The following is a 13426-nucleotide window of genomic DNA, read 5'->3' on the forward strand; positions in this document are numbered from 1 at the left end:
AACGGCACTCCCTCTGAATATGACCCCTCAATCCGCACCCGTAACATATAGGTAAGTCCATGTAGCAAATCTCCGAGTGCATCTTCCCACACTTGGGGCATAGGGGCCTCCGCTGTTGTGGGAACCTCCCTCCTGATCGGCCCTGATGGTGGGGTCCCTTGCTGCCTTAATTGGGCGTAAAGTGACTCCCGTGCTGCTGACTGTGCCCCGCTGGTGGTGCACTGGTTGAAGACTGAGCATGAGACTGGGTTGGCCCTGGTGACCCTCCCCTGAAAGCTGATCTCCCCCCACCAAATGACTCCCCAAAGTTGCCCATGGACCGAGCCTTGCTGGTACCCTCTCGCCCACTCCTTTTCTTCAATTTGCGGTCCTCTGTAGCTTGAGCAAATGCTACCATTTTCCCATAGTTCATGTCTGAATTCAAGGAAGTTGTAGCGGCCTCATTGATAACCAAGGGTCTAAGGCCCTGCACAAACCGGCGCACTCTAACCTCCATAGTAGGCAACATGAGAATGGCATATTTTGACAGGCGCGCGAACTCCATGTGATACTCCCACACACTCCTACTCCCTTGCTTAAGATTCTCAAACTCTGCGGCACAGGCTGCCCTAGTCTCGGCAGGCAAGAAATGGTCTATAAAGGCATAAGCAAACTCACTCCATCTCACTGGGGGGCTCCCCTCCTCCCGAGAGTCCTCCCACAGCTCAAACCAAGAATAGGTCACTCCTTTCAGGCGGTAAGTGGCCAACTTCACTCCCTCCATCTCAGTAGCACACATAACCCGGAGAGTCTTATGCATCTCATCAATGAAGTCTTGTGGGTCCTCCTCGGGATTAGCACCCGTGAACGCCGAAGGATCTAATTGCAGAAACCTGTTCACCCTGGAACCACTAGAATCCCCTTGCTGGCTAGAGGATGTAGGTGCAACATTCGACCTTTGGGCTTGAGAAGCCACTTTCTGAGTTAGCATCTGAATAGCTCCCCTAAGATCCCCATCTGACCATTGGCAAGTTGTGATATATGGGTACTTGCGGTGCGAGTTGTCATTGTGAAGTATAATTGATGCACATGCGGTGGTATAAGGATAGGGGTTAATTTGCATGTGGCGGTATAAGGTGGGACCTATGTGCGTGTTGCTTGTAAGGGAATTACATGAAGCCATGTGGGGTCATAAGGTAGGCTAAAGTGCGTGTAGCTATTTCGGAAAAAATGTTTTCAAAACTATTTAAATGTTAGGCTCACGCGGCGGTATAAGGAAAGATTGTGATTGAAATTGAGAAATGTGAATATGAGGCAGTACCTCAGTTGTGATTCTTGTTATATACAAGGCGGTACCTCATTGTGATTCTTGTTGTTTATCTCATGTTGCGAAGAGTTATTTGGTAGGAACACTTCTTGTTGTTTTGCTCTTTCTTGTTCTATCAGTTGTTGTCCGTATATGAACATTGTGGTTCTTTTCAATTGTTTCATTTATGTTATTCCTATGGTTACAACTCTTTCATTAGCCTGTGTTATTGACTTGTTTCACATTACATATTTCTCCGCTTTCCACTATTTCTTCTTATTATGTTTTCATTCTGTATATTACATCCTAGTAGGTGTCTTGACCTGGCCTCGTAACTAATCTATCGAGGTTAGGTTTAATACTTACTGGGTACCGCTATGGTGTACTCATACTACACTTCTGCACATCATTTTGTGCAGATCCAGGTACGTTTTACCAGCCTAGACGTCAGTGAGTTACCTGCGCACGGAGACTTCGAGGTATATCTGCTAGCGTCCGCAGACTCCGGAGTCCCCTTCTATCATTTTATGTTGCTTCCTTATATTTTATTTAGACCTTGACATATAGAGACATTGAGAATAAATTCTTAGAAGCTTGTGACTTATTTCTACCGGGTTTTGGGAGTTGAAATTGTTGAATTATAGTTTATTTATTTCAGATATTTATTATTATTCCGCATTGATAGGCTTACCTAGTCTTAGAGACTAGGTGCCATCACGACATCCTACGGAGAAACTAGGTGCCATCACGATACCCTACAGAGGGAAATCTGGGTCGTGACATTAAGCCTTTCATTATTGACATTTTCTAATCTCTTTAGGTTTAATGTTAAATGGAAATAAAGGTTTCACTGTAAATTGCATTACTCTATGTGACTTCACCTTAATTTGCATTCCCCACCACTAATGTTTATTACAGTTTTGTCTTAGGCCTATATTGATCTTACTTGTGTTCAAATGTTGTATTGGGCCATATATCTAATAGACTTCTTTCTTTATTTTTACATGTGTGTCTGAGTTGGGCCTGCCGAGTTCTCAAAGAACTAAGGCCCAAATGCCTGCCTGAACCTTGGAGTCATCGGAGCTGCTAATGTTTGTTTTCGCTGTCTGCTGGGCCTAATCTCTTTCAGGCCTAAAACTATGACTCCATTTCTTTTTCTTTCACCGCTCTTATAAGCTTACTGCTATTCTTATATGTATCAACACTGACGATATTGATTGAATGTCTTACTTTATTTGTTTGAGTTATAGTAATAACCTAGGCAAGCCTTAAAGACGTATGTAAAAAATAAAGGTAGTGCAACTTAGTAATAATTAATTCTAATTACTAATCGGTTCTTTTATTCAATTTCCATCCTTGTTCTTACTAATAATTTTTTCATGAAGTTTTGAAACCAAGACAGAAAAGCAAAAAAAAAGTCAGCAGCCTTTTCTTTCTTAAACAAGAATAAACCGAAAACCAAAACATGATTTTCAAAAGCGGGCTATTCAAACAAACACTGCTGCAATTAAGGATCTTTCGAACAATTTGAATTTGAATATGAGATTTGAAATCAACTTTCAAGGCATATCTAAACCCCACTTCCCAAGCAGTTCTTACTTTACACAAATAGCCACTTTGTTTCAAAAAAACAAATATTTTAAACATAACCCTATTTTATTAGTAGAGTAAGTGTTATAAACCCATTGTTTTTGTAAACACTCTTTCAATCACATAGACATTTTCAAAGGTTTTTCTCTTAAATAAAACATAACATAAGGTACTGCACCTTTAAGAACTAACTAAGAAAGATATAGACATCTAAATTCCCTGAACCTAGTCTAAATCCTATGCAGCTACCTTAGGTAGATTCTGGGGGTGCCTAACACCTTCCTCTTAGAAGAACAAGAACCCTTACCCGAATCTCACTAGTTAATATACTAATAGGATAATGATTTTAATAATTAAATAGGTACCCTAGTATACCTTTAAATATTAGGTGGCGATTCTCTTTTATCATCAACAGGGAAACCACTAGTTGAATCTTGTTTTGACTCGTGCAAAATATGGTGCAACAGTATATTCTTTATCACATGCTTCAAGCTGTATATTATTTTCACATGCCAATGGTGTATATGCTTTTACACATGCCTATGTTGTATGTTCTTTTACACATGCCTATGTTACTACTTTATTAAATTGTCATCACTTTCTACCGAGTCTTGGTCGTACACAATCACACACAAGTCACGCGAGGGTTGTCTTTTCACCCCATCAAACCTTCTTTCAAAACTCTTTAGTTTCAGATATTGCCATATGAGTTTAACTACGTACCATCTCGCAATTATCCTTAACTCATGTTCGAATCTCCAAAAATCTACTCTTAGAATCCCTAGGTCATTGTACATATGATCTTGCAGCTTACTTTGGCTGGACTAATTGTTACATATTCTTTACTTGTTACATATTCTTTGTCTGTTACACATTCTTTATTTGTTATATATCTTTTATCTGCTACATATACCTTCTACTTGTTATCCACCACTAAGTTCTCTTTATCTTACTACTTTGGTTGACTTGAATGAACCTTGAATTGTTCAAACACACATACTCATTCTGGTCTTTATGACTATACATCATAACCATACCATCATTTAGATTCTATCATCCCTTCCAAAGACACGTCAATCCATCTTGATACATCTTCTATTGATTTGACGTATTCTTCTCAACCATATTTCACACTTTCACTGACTTCTGTCATTTGAGACAGTCTATCTCTTATCCAAAAACTACCAGTCTCCACCCATCCACCCAAGAATGCTCATTCATAGTCACACTTCTTCTCAAAGAACAATCACTCATTCATGGCAACCATACAACTCTCACAATTTCAGTAGTTGCCCGAACTATATTTTGACCTGATTCTTGCTTTGGCAAGATACTAGGGATGTCTAAGGGGAAGAGGAGTAGCCGAATCGGTACCAGTCTATACCGGTATAGCTCCGTATCGGCCTGATTTAAAGGTAGGGGTAGGGGATTTTGGTAAAAGGGAACGGGGACTGAGAGGGTATCGAAAAAAGTACTAGTAGAACTGATCTAGTTGGTACCCTTGTAACGACCCGACCGGTCATTTTGAGCAATTGCAGTTCGCTTGGTGGTTTGAGGGCATGAGTAGCTCCGTATGATGTATTATGACTTGTGTGTATCATCGGTTGATTCAAAATTAGTTTGGAAGAATGAATTTTATTGTTGAAGAGGTATGTTAGAAGAGTTGATCAAGTTTGACTTTTGTGTGTTTGACCCTGGGTCAGAGTTTTTCTGGTTTTGTTAGGTTCGGATGGTGATTTTGGACATGGGCGTATGCCCGGATTTGCATTTGGATATTTCTAGAAGGTTTCGGCACATTTTGGCAAAATTAGAAAGTTGAAGGTTTGGAAGGTTGAGAGGTTTGACTGGGAGTTGACTTTATCGATATCGGATTTGGAATTCGATTTCGGGAGTTGGTATAGCTCCATTGTGTCATTTGGAACTTGCATGAAAAATTTTACGTCATTCTGAGTTGATTTGATATGTTTCGGCACGAGTTTTAAAAGTTGAAAGTTTATTAAGTTTGATTTGAGGTGCGATTCGTAGTTTTGATATTGTTTGATGTGATTTGAGGCCTCGAGCAGGTCCTCGTTATGTTATGGAGCTCATTGGTATGATTGGACGGGGTCCTGGGGGCCTCGGGTATGTTTCGGATGGTCTACGGGCCATTCCCCTCTATTTTTGGACTATTGATTTTTGTCATCTGATGTCCTTCATTGTGATTGCGATGCAGCAATCGTGTTCTGTGGAAGCTGGCAATTTTGTTCTTCGCGGTCTCAAAGAGACGACCGCATTCATGAGGCTTGGATATTTCTTTGTCTTCGCATTCGCGTCAGGTAATACGCGATTGCGTATAAGGAACTAGAAGGGGCTGCAGGGGTTTTACACTTCGTGTTCATGATCGTGGTTACACATTCGCGAAGTTTGATGGAGATTTTAGTCTGCGTTCACGATGGGTTATTTTTTGCAGCTTTTATTTTGTGCTTTTCGGTCGCGAAGCATTTCTCGCGATCGCAAAGAGGAACATCTGGGCAGACCTATATTTACTCTATTTCGAGGGCTTTTGATATTTTATCACTTTTTGAGTTAGAGAGCTCAAATTTGGGCGATTTTGGAGGGAATTTTCACCTTATGGTTTGGGGTAAGTATTGTTTATCCGGATTTGATTATATTTCATGATTCCATAATTATTTTTATCATTAAATTAGTGAGTTGAATGAGAGAAAATGGGATTTTTTGTAAAATCTTTCAAAAATGTAAAATGAGGATTTGAAGGCCGATTTGATGTTGGAATTTGATAATTTTGGTATGGTTGGACTCATATCGAAATGGGTATTCGGATTTTGTGAATTGTTGGGTTCAGAGATGTGGACCTTGGGGTTGAATTTTTAGTTTTCCTTAAAGATCGAAGCTTTATTATTCGGAATTGTTTCCTATGATTTTATTTATGATATGAAGTTATTTTGGATAGATTTGAGCCGTCCGGAGGTTGTTTCACACGAGAAGGTTATTTTAGAGTATCGGTTTAGCTTCTTTTAGGGAAGTATCTTGTCTAACTTTGTGTGGGGAAAACTACCCCTTAGGATTCGAGTTGATTGTGCTATTTGTGTTATGTGAAAGTCGTGTACGCAAGGTGACAAGTGGGTACACAGACTATATATGGTATTTGACCGATTAAGGTTATCTAGACTCTTTCCAGGCCTTTAAGTGAATTGTCATGATGTGTTATATCTATCATTGTTAATCCACTCTTACATGCTTTATTTGACGTTGTTAGCACTTATTGTACCTCTTACTTACTATTTTGCCCTTGTATGCTTTAGTTGAAGCTATTTTGCCCTTATATGCTTTAGTTGAAGCTATTGCCTTCCTTATTGTCTTATTGCTTTAGTTGTGGATTGAGTTGTTTTCATTAGTTTACTGTGTTGCCGTCATTTCCTGTTTTTCTTTCCTATTATTATTATTTTGGTGAATGTATTTTCTAGATGAATTTACTACGCTGAGTCATTATCTCATACTCTGTTGAGTTGTTAGTAACATAACGGTTTTAATTAAAAGAATTTTTTAAAATGCTTACCTTACGTGACTCTTAAGCTGGAACTCATCATTTTATTCGGTACCTTACTATTCTTAATAATTGTCATATTTTACTTTAATTGATTTCTTAAATTAAACTCTTTACCCCATCTGATATTTTTACTTTACTTAAAAATTGTTATTATGTTTTAATTTAACAAATTTTATATTTAATTCAGTAGCTTATCCGATGCTTTATTTTATTTGGTTAAAATGCTATTTTATTTACTTAAATGATTTCTAAACTAAACTCATTTTCTTGTTTGATTTTCTACTTTGTTTCAAGATTGTTATTATGATTTATCATATATAAATAAATCTCTTGAATATTTTAATTGGCATTTGACGCGGATACAATGTACATGGTGGCATGTGGGTTTTGCCGCGCGAAAGTGATTTGGAAAGAAATGTGGGCAAGGTGCCATACGTGTAAGATTTGAGAGTTGCGACTTATGATTTGAGATTATGATGAGTGGTACCTCGGATAATTCTTGTGGTAAATTATGCATTAGGAATGATTTGATTGATTGAGTTGTCATCCATTTCTTTATTACCCATCTATTTCTTGTTGCTATTCGTGTTTCTATTATTTTCAATGTTGATTGTAAATTTGTGATCCTTGTGTTATTGGTCTTACCTCGACGTTCTTTCCATTGTTAGCTTTAAGTTATATCCTACACAGGTTTGCATGACTGGTAGGTATCTTGACCTGGCTTCGTCACTACTCTACCGAGGTTAGGCTTGATACTTACTGGTACCATTGTGGTGTACTCATGCTACGCTTCTGCACATTTTTGTGCAGATCCAGGTACTTATGATCTAGCTGGTTTGAGACTTTTGTATGTGCCACTTGAGACTTCAAGGTATACCTACTTGACGTTCGCAGGTTCTGAAATCACCTTCTGTTGTATTTCATTTCCATTGTTTCCCATTACTCCAGGACGGTGATGTATTGTTATTTCTAGTGACTCTTAGCAAAGCTTATGACTTGTACTACCGGTTTTGGGATATTATATCATGTTGAGATTGTTAGCTTATTATAGAAACTTTTGTTTCATGCTTTATAGTTATTTGGTTAAAAAATCTATTATTTAATCAACAAGTGTTAGGCTTGCATAGTCTTAGAGACTAGGTGCCATCACGACATCCTACAGAAGGAAACTGGGGTCATAACAAGTTGGTATCAAAGCTCTAGGTTCATAGGTGCTATCAGTCATAAGCAGGTTTAATAGAGTCTTGCGGATCGGTACGAAGACTTCTTTACTTATCTTTGAGAGGCTACAAAACTATTAGGAAATTCCACTTCTTTCATTCCTTATCGTGCGGCATTGATTCAACTTGAAGCATATATTATATATTCTTTTGCATCCACTCGTGTATGATATTGCGCACTCAGTATCAACTATGCGCCGACGGTTCGTGATGATGTGGATGGGCTACGAGGGAGCCATAGATGCTCAAATATTATCTCTACGTGTCACCCAGATTGAGGATGCGGATGTTGTGAGGGATCATTCAGTTGTTCACATGGGGGTGCAGCTGTTCTGGCGTCTGGTTGATAAATAAGAGCTTGGGAAGATTTAATTGGTTTCCAATTCGTCGCGATCGTGGTAGGGTCATGAGGTGGATGTTGATTTGAGGATGGTTGGTGGTATTAGAGACTATGTGGTTCGTATGGGATTTTTACTCAGTGAAAGATACATATTATCATTCAAGGCACTGGAGGAAGCGAGTTTGACTATCACAAAGATGGGCATGCGCTTAATAGATTACTTGAGGTATCTCGTGATTAGTGTTATATGAGCTATGAAGGTTAGTAATATTGATTATCGGATGTTGTGTCCTATGGCTTCGCGCCAAGTTGGGGAGTCTACTATTGGCGATCAGATTGCATGGGAAAGTGTCATATCTGTTTTAGGTCTGAGGCATATATGCAGTGTTGAGGGGTTCCCAGGAATTGTACATGCCTAGAATCTGAGATTTACATTGGATGGTGTCGCGACTCGTAGTACTTCTATATCATCATGGATTCTACATTTCAGTATCAGAAAGGTAAGGGAAACAATTTTAGACTCACATAAGGTCTATTCAGAGTTGGTGTCTCAATTATGGTACTTTTGGGGTGCTTAAGAGGGGATTCAGTGGCTTATGAGCCTTAGGGCGGTGTGGTTTTATGCTAGGATCTCTTGTGGTGAGTCTCTAGAGGTATTTTATGGCAATAATCTTGGGTTTGGCAACCTGCGTGTCTTGATTGAGTTAGAGAGATTCAGTTCTAATGGCTTGGCTATGTACAAATGGGTTTCGAAGAGTTCTTGATGGTTTCTACCATGGTTTGAGATGGATATTTCCTACCAGCGTGAGGAGCATGTTGTGTATTGTGATTTTCTCCTGGATGGGATCAAATGGAAGATTTTTGACCATCCAGGTATGTATTCTCTTGGAGACTCAGAGTTGATTATGAGATTCTCGTGCCCTTCATATGATGGCATGATAGATGCAGTGCATCATGTGGGATTGAGGTTTGTATGTGCAAGGTGGCGGTTCAGCTTTGAAGGGAAGATCATGAATTCTTAGACAACATGGACGGTTTCAGATGACTAGATGAATGCTATTGCTACTTGGTATTGCTTGAGAAGGGTGCGCAAGCACACTGTGTTATGACTTACGAATGCTTCATTGGTATTGCGGCACTCGCCTGGTTGATCGACTGTTGATGTTCAGGTTTTGCTATGTGGCATGGAAGACTTATAGAAGTATTTCTCGTGGGAATGATTGTGTATGAGAGATGTGTTAGTCATTTATGTCACGCCCCAAACTCGGAGAGCACGACCGGCGCTCAACTGAGTGAATCCGGCCGAGCAAGCCTATTAGATTTCCTTCTACCAAAACTCATCCATGAATAATGATAATACATATTTTCTTTAGTTAAACAATAGAGTAATCATGCCTGCAATACCAATTTCTTACCATTAGTTACTTCCTTTTTTAAGTCTCAAATTTCACACACATTTTTCATATTCTGAAGTGGAAATATAATTCAAACACAATATAACAAGTTTGACTTCCCCAGCACCAATATACAACTCACACTATGTCTACGGAACCTCTAATAGGTACAAAAGAGTATTATGATAATGCCGGCAACAAGGCCCCGGCTATACCTCAAACACAATACATGAGGAACAAAAGATACATGACCCCGAAGTGAAGTGGGGCTCACCAAGTCTGCTGGGAAGAGAGTGTACCGCTATCACTGTTCAGTGCCACTTGCTGGGAAGATAGTCTACCGTTATCATTTTCTTGTGTGATTCTCTACTTTATTTCAAGATTGTTATTATGCTTTATCATAGATAAATAAATCTCTTGAACATTTTAATTGGCATTTTAAGCGGATACAATGTACATGGTGGCACGTGGGTCTTGCCGTGCGAAAGTGATTTGGAAAAAAATATGGGCACGAGGTATCATACATGTAAGATTTGAAAGTTGCGACTTATGATTTGAGATTATGAGGAGTGGTACCTCCAGTAATTCTTGTGGTAAATTGTGCATTAGGAACATTTTGGTTGATTGAGTTGCCATCCGTTTTTTTATTACCCATCTATTTCTTATTGCTATTCGTGTTTTGATTAATTTCACTATTGATCGTAAGTTTGTGATCCTTCTGTTGTTGGTCTTGCCTCGACGTTCTTTCCATTGTTATCTTTAAGTTATATCCTGCATGGGTTTGCATGACTGGTAGGTGTCTTGACCTGGCCTCGTCACTACTCTACCTAGGTTAGGCTTGATACTTACTGGGTACCGCTGTGGTGTACTCGTGCTACGCTTCTACACATTTTTGTGTAGATCCAGATACTTATGATCGAGCTGGTTTGAGACTTATCTATGCGCGGCTGGAGACTTCAAGGTATACCTGCTTGACGGTCGCAGATTCCAAAGTCACCTTCTGTTGTATTTCACTTCCATTGTTTCCCATTACTCCGGGATGGTGATGTATTGCTATTTCTAGTGACTCTTAGTTCGCAGGTTCCGAAGTCACCTGCTTGACGTTGGCTTATTATAGAAACTTTTGTTTCATGCTGAATAGTTATTGGGTTAAAAATCTATTATTTAATCAGCTAGTGTTAAGCTTACCTAGTTAAAGACTAGGTGCCATCACGACATCCTACGGAGGGAAACTAGGGTCGTGACAAACCTTAAGATACCGAACCGGTACCCTTAATGTTTTTCTTAAAGGTAGTCATTTTTGCACCATTAGCCAACGGTTATTTTTTTAAAAATAGCCATTTGGCCGACAAAAAATGGCTATTTTTGCCTCCCTATCCCCCTAACAGCCCCCCACCCCCACCCCCACCCCCTAATTTATATTTTTAACCCCTAAGTTTATTCAAATACACTTTAGCCCTATTTTAAAAATATAAATACTGATGGTAGGCTATAATCACGTGTTTTAGTCGCTTATTGCACTCTAATTCACTGTACTTTACTTGTGTTTGAGCTTTAATTGATAGTGTTTTGCACTTATTGTGTGTTTTATGCCTTGTAGGAGTGATTCCGATCTATGTAGATGTTATGGAATGAATTCGAGTGATTTAGAGCTTTGAAGTCTGAGTAAAAGCCTAAGGGATTAAGCCGGGATCGTGTTCAGAGGTCGAGGACCAAGTCTAGACGTCAAAATGCACGAAATATTTGTACTCTTAGAAATCTTCATTGCTGCGGCGTGTGGGGAACCGCAGCTACCTATTTCTCTGTTGCCTGTCAGAACCAACTCTCTGGATTTCACCACTAATGCCCCGCATGGCGCGTAGCCCCATGCGGAATGCCTGTGCAATGTTTACAGAGTGAAAATCCTATTTCGGCAAGGAGAAGGTGATTTCGTCTGGTACCGACCCTACTTGGTATAAATACATGGAAAATGTTATTTTTTGGACTTTTGACAGATATTCGACCTAAGGAGGCTAAGGAGGAGTTGGAAGAACAAGAGCACAAAGATTTCATCATTCCTTCCTCACTCGAGACACTAGTTTGAATTGAATTTATGTTTTCCATTACTTTAACTTTATTTGTGATGAATTGCTCCATATCTATGGAGTAGTTCTCTTTAGGGTTTGATGGATTTGGTGTATTGATGATTGTTTGTGGATTATAACTCTAGTTTTATGTATTGAAGTGTTTTCGGATGATTTAATTATTGCATCTATATTCACTTGTTCATGTAATCAAGAGAGGCATAACTTGTTATATCTTTGCATTATCTTGTTGGTTGAGTTCTTTAATTCTTCTTAGTAATCGAAAGAGGCTAGTTGAATCATTGATTAAACTTAATTAGGAGGATAATCGAAAGAGGTTCTCCTGAAGACCAATCCACTACGCATTCTTGCATATCTTCACGTGCTTAAATTGGTTCATCTTGTGAGGTTAAGACTTAATCGAGAGAGGAGTTTTGGCTGAACGTTTGAACTAATAATTGAGTGAATTCGAGAGACTAACTTGAACATTAGAAGTGAATTATCTAGAGTTAGATCCTGAATAATTATCTTGCACCCATCCTATCAACCCCTATTTTCTCCCACTGATAACTTCCTTTCTTATCTTTGTTTCGATAGTCATTAGTCAATAGCTTTAGATTCTTAATTGATTCTAGTTATTAATCATATAAATCTCGATTGTTGATTCTCCTGGATAGCAATCAAGCTAGAAACTATGAAAATACTATTTAACACCAATCCATGTGGATATGATATCATACTATACTATCTTTGACTAGCGAGCATAATTTAAGTGTATGTTTTGCGCTCGTCAAATTTTGGCATCATTGTCGGGGATTGTTCAATCAACCGTGTTTGAAATAGTTTGTAGTGCTAATTTAGGAATGTTTTTTATTTAATTTTATTTTTCTCCTTTTACGGTTGGTGTTCTTTGACTGTGCGCAGGTGACAGGTTTAGAGTGGTGCATGACTCGATCTTCTACGAAATAAGTGCTACCAAACGAGCCAGAAATTAAATAACAACTGCGATAGCTGAGGAAGGAAAGAAATCTCACCGAGACGTTAGGAAAGGTTGGGCAATCCTCAACCAAAGAAGATAAGGCTGAAAACGGTGATGATAATGTAGATTTGGCAACGAGAGAAGCATCCCAACGAAGAGAACAAGCTGCACCTGATGCTGAGGAAGCAGCTATTAGAGATGCGTAAATTATCTATAAAGAAGAGAGGGGTCAGAGAATTGCTCAAAATCAACCCTTGGGTGCAGACCAGTTCGGAAATATAGCTCCCATGCCTGGGAGACCACTTGGACATTATGCTAAACTGGTCTACAATCAAGGTTTATCAAGTGTTAGACCACCTCCAATTGCAGCTAACACTTTTAAGTTGAGGCAAGGGTTGCTTCAAACCCTTCAGAATTGTTGTGTCTTTAGAGGGAAGCCAAACGAAGATCCAAACACATGTCTATTGGACTTCAAGGAGATTATGAACACCTTTCAATGTAATGGTATGTCACAAGATGCAGTATACTTAAGGGCATTCCTCTTCACACTTAAAGATGATGCAAAATAGTGGCTTCAAAGCTTACCCATGGGATCAATTAGAACATGGGAGGAGATGACAAAAACATTTCTTGATAAATATTTCTCCTCACCTAAGACGGGAAGTTTAGAAGAGAAATCTGTAACTTCTTCCAGAAAGATACGGAAATTGTTTTTGAAGTATGGGAGAGGTTTAAGGAGATTGTTTGAAAGGGTCAACATAGCAGAATTGAACTATGGATGCAACTCCATGACTTTTGGGATGGATTGACACCGGCCTCACGTAGAACATTGAGCAATGCAACTGGAGGTGTAACGACCCGGCCGGTCGTTTCGGGAGTTATAGCCCCGTTTTCCCCATTTCTACTTCTTTTGTGTTATTCAGCTGTATTATGTTATATCGGATTAGTTGGTTCGGGACCGGAGTGGTTTTAAGTAGAATTGAGACACTTAGTCTCTTAAGTAGAAAC

At 39.1% G+C, this 13426-nt stretch overlaps 1 non-coding gene across 1 annotated transcript; it reads right to left on the reverse strand.

Annotated features, from left to right (window-relative positions):
• Positions 1–13079: 13079 nt before the first annotated feature.
• On the reverse strand, positions 13080–13186 carry LOC142164453 (small nucleolar RNA R71). The gene has a single exon (XR_012695222.1). It is a non-coding gene; the product is annotated as a small nucleolar RNA R71 (small nucleolar RNA).
• Positions 13187–13426: the final 240 nt, after the last annotated feature.

Source organism: Nicotiana tabacum, chromosome 9 (assembly GCF_000715075.1).
Source record: "Nicotiana tabacum cultivar K326 chromosome 9, ASM71507v2, whole genome shotgun sequence".
In the NCBI taxonomy this organism is placed as follows: domain Eukaryota; kingdom Viridiplantae; phylum Streptophyta; class Magnoliopsida; order Solanales; family Solanaceae; genus Nicotiana; species Nicotiana tabacum.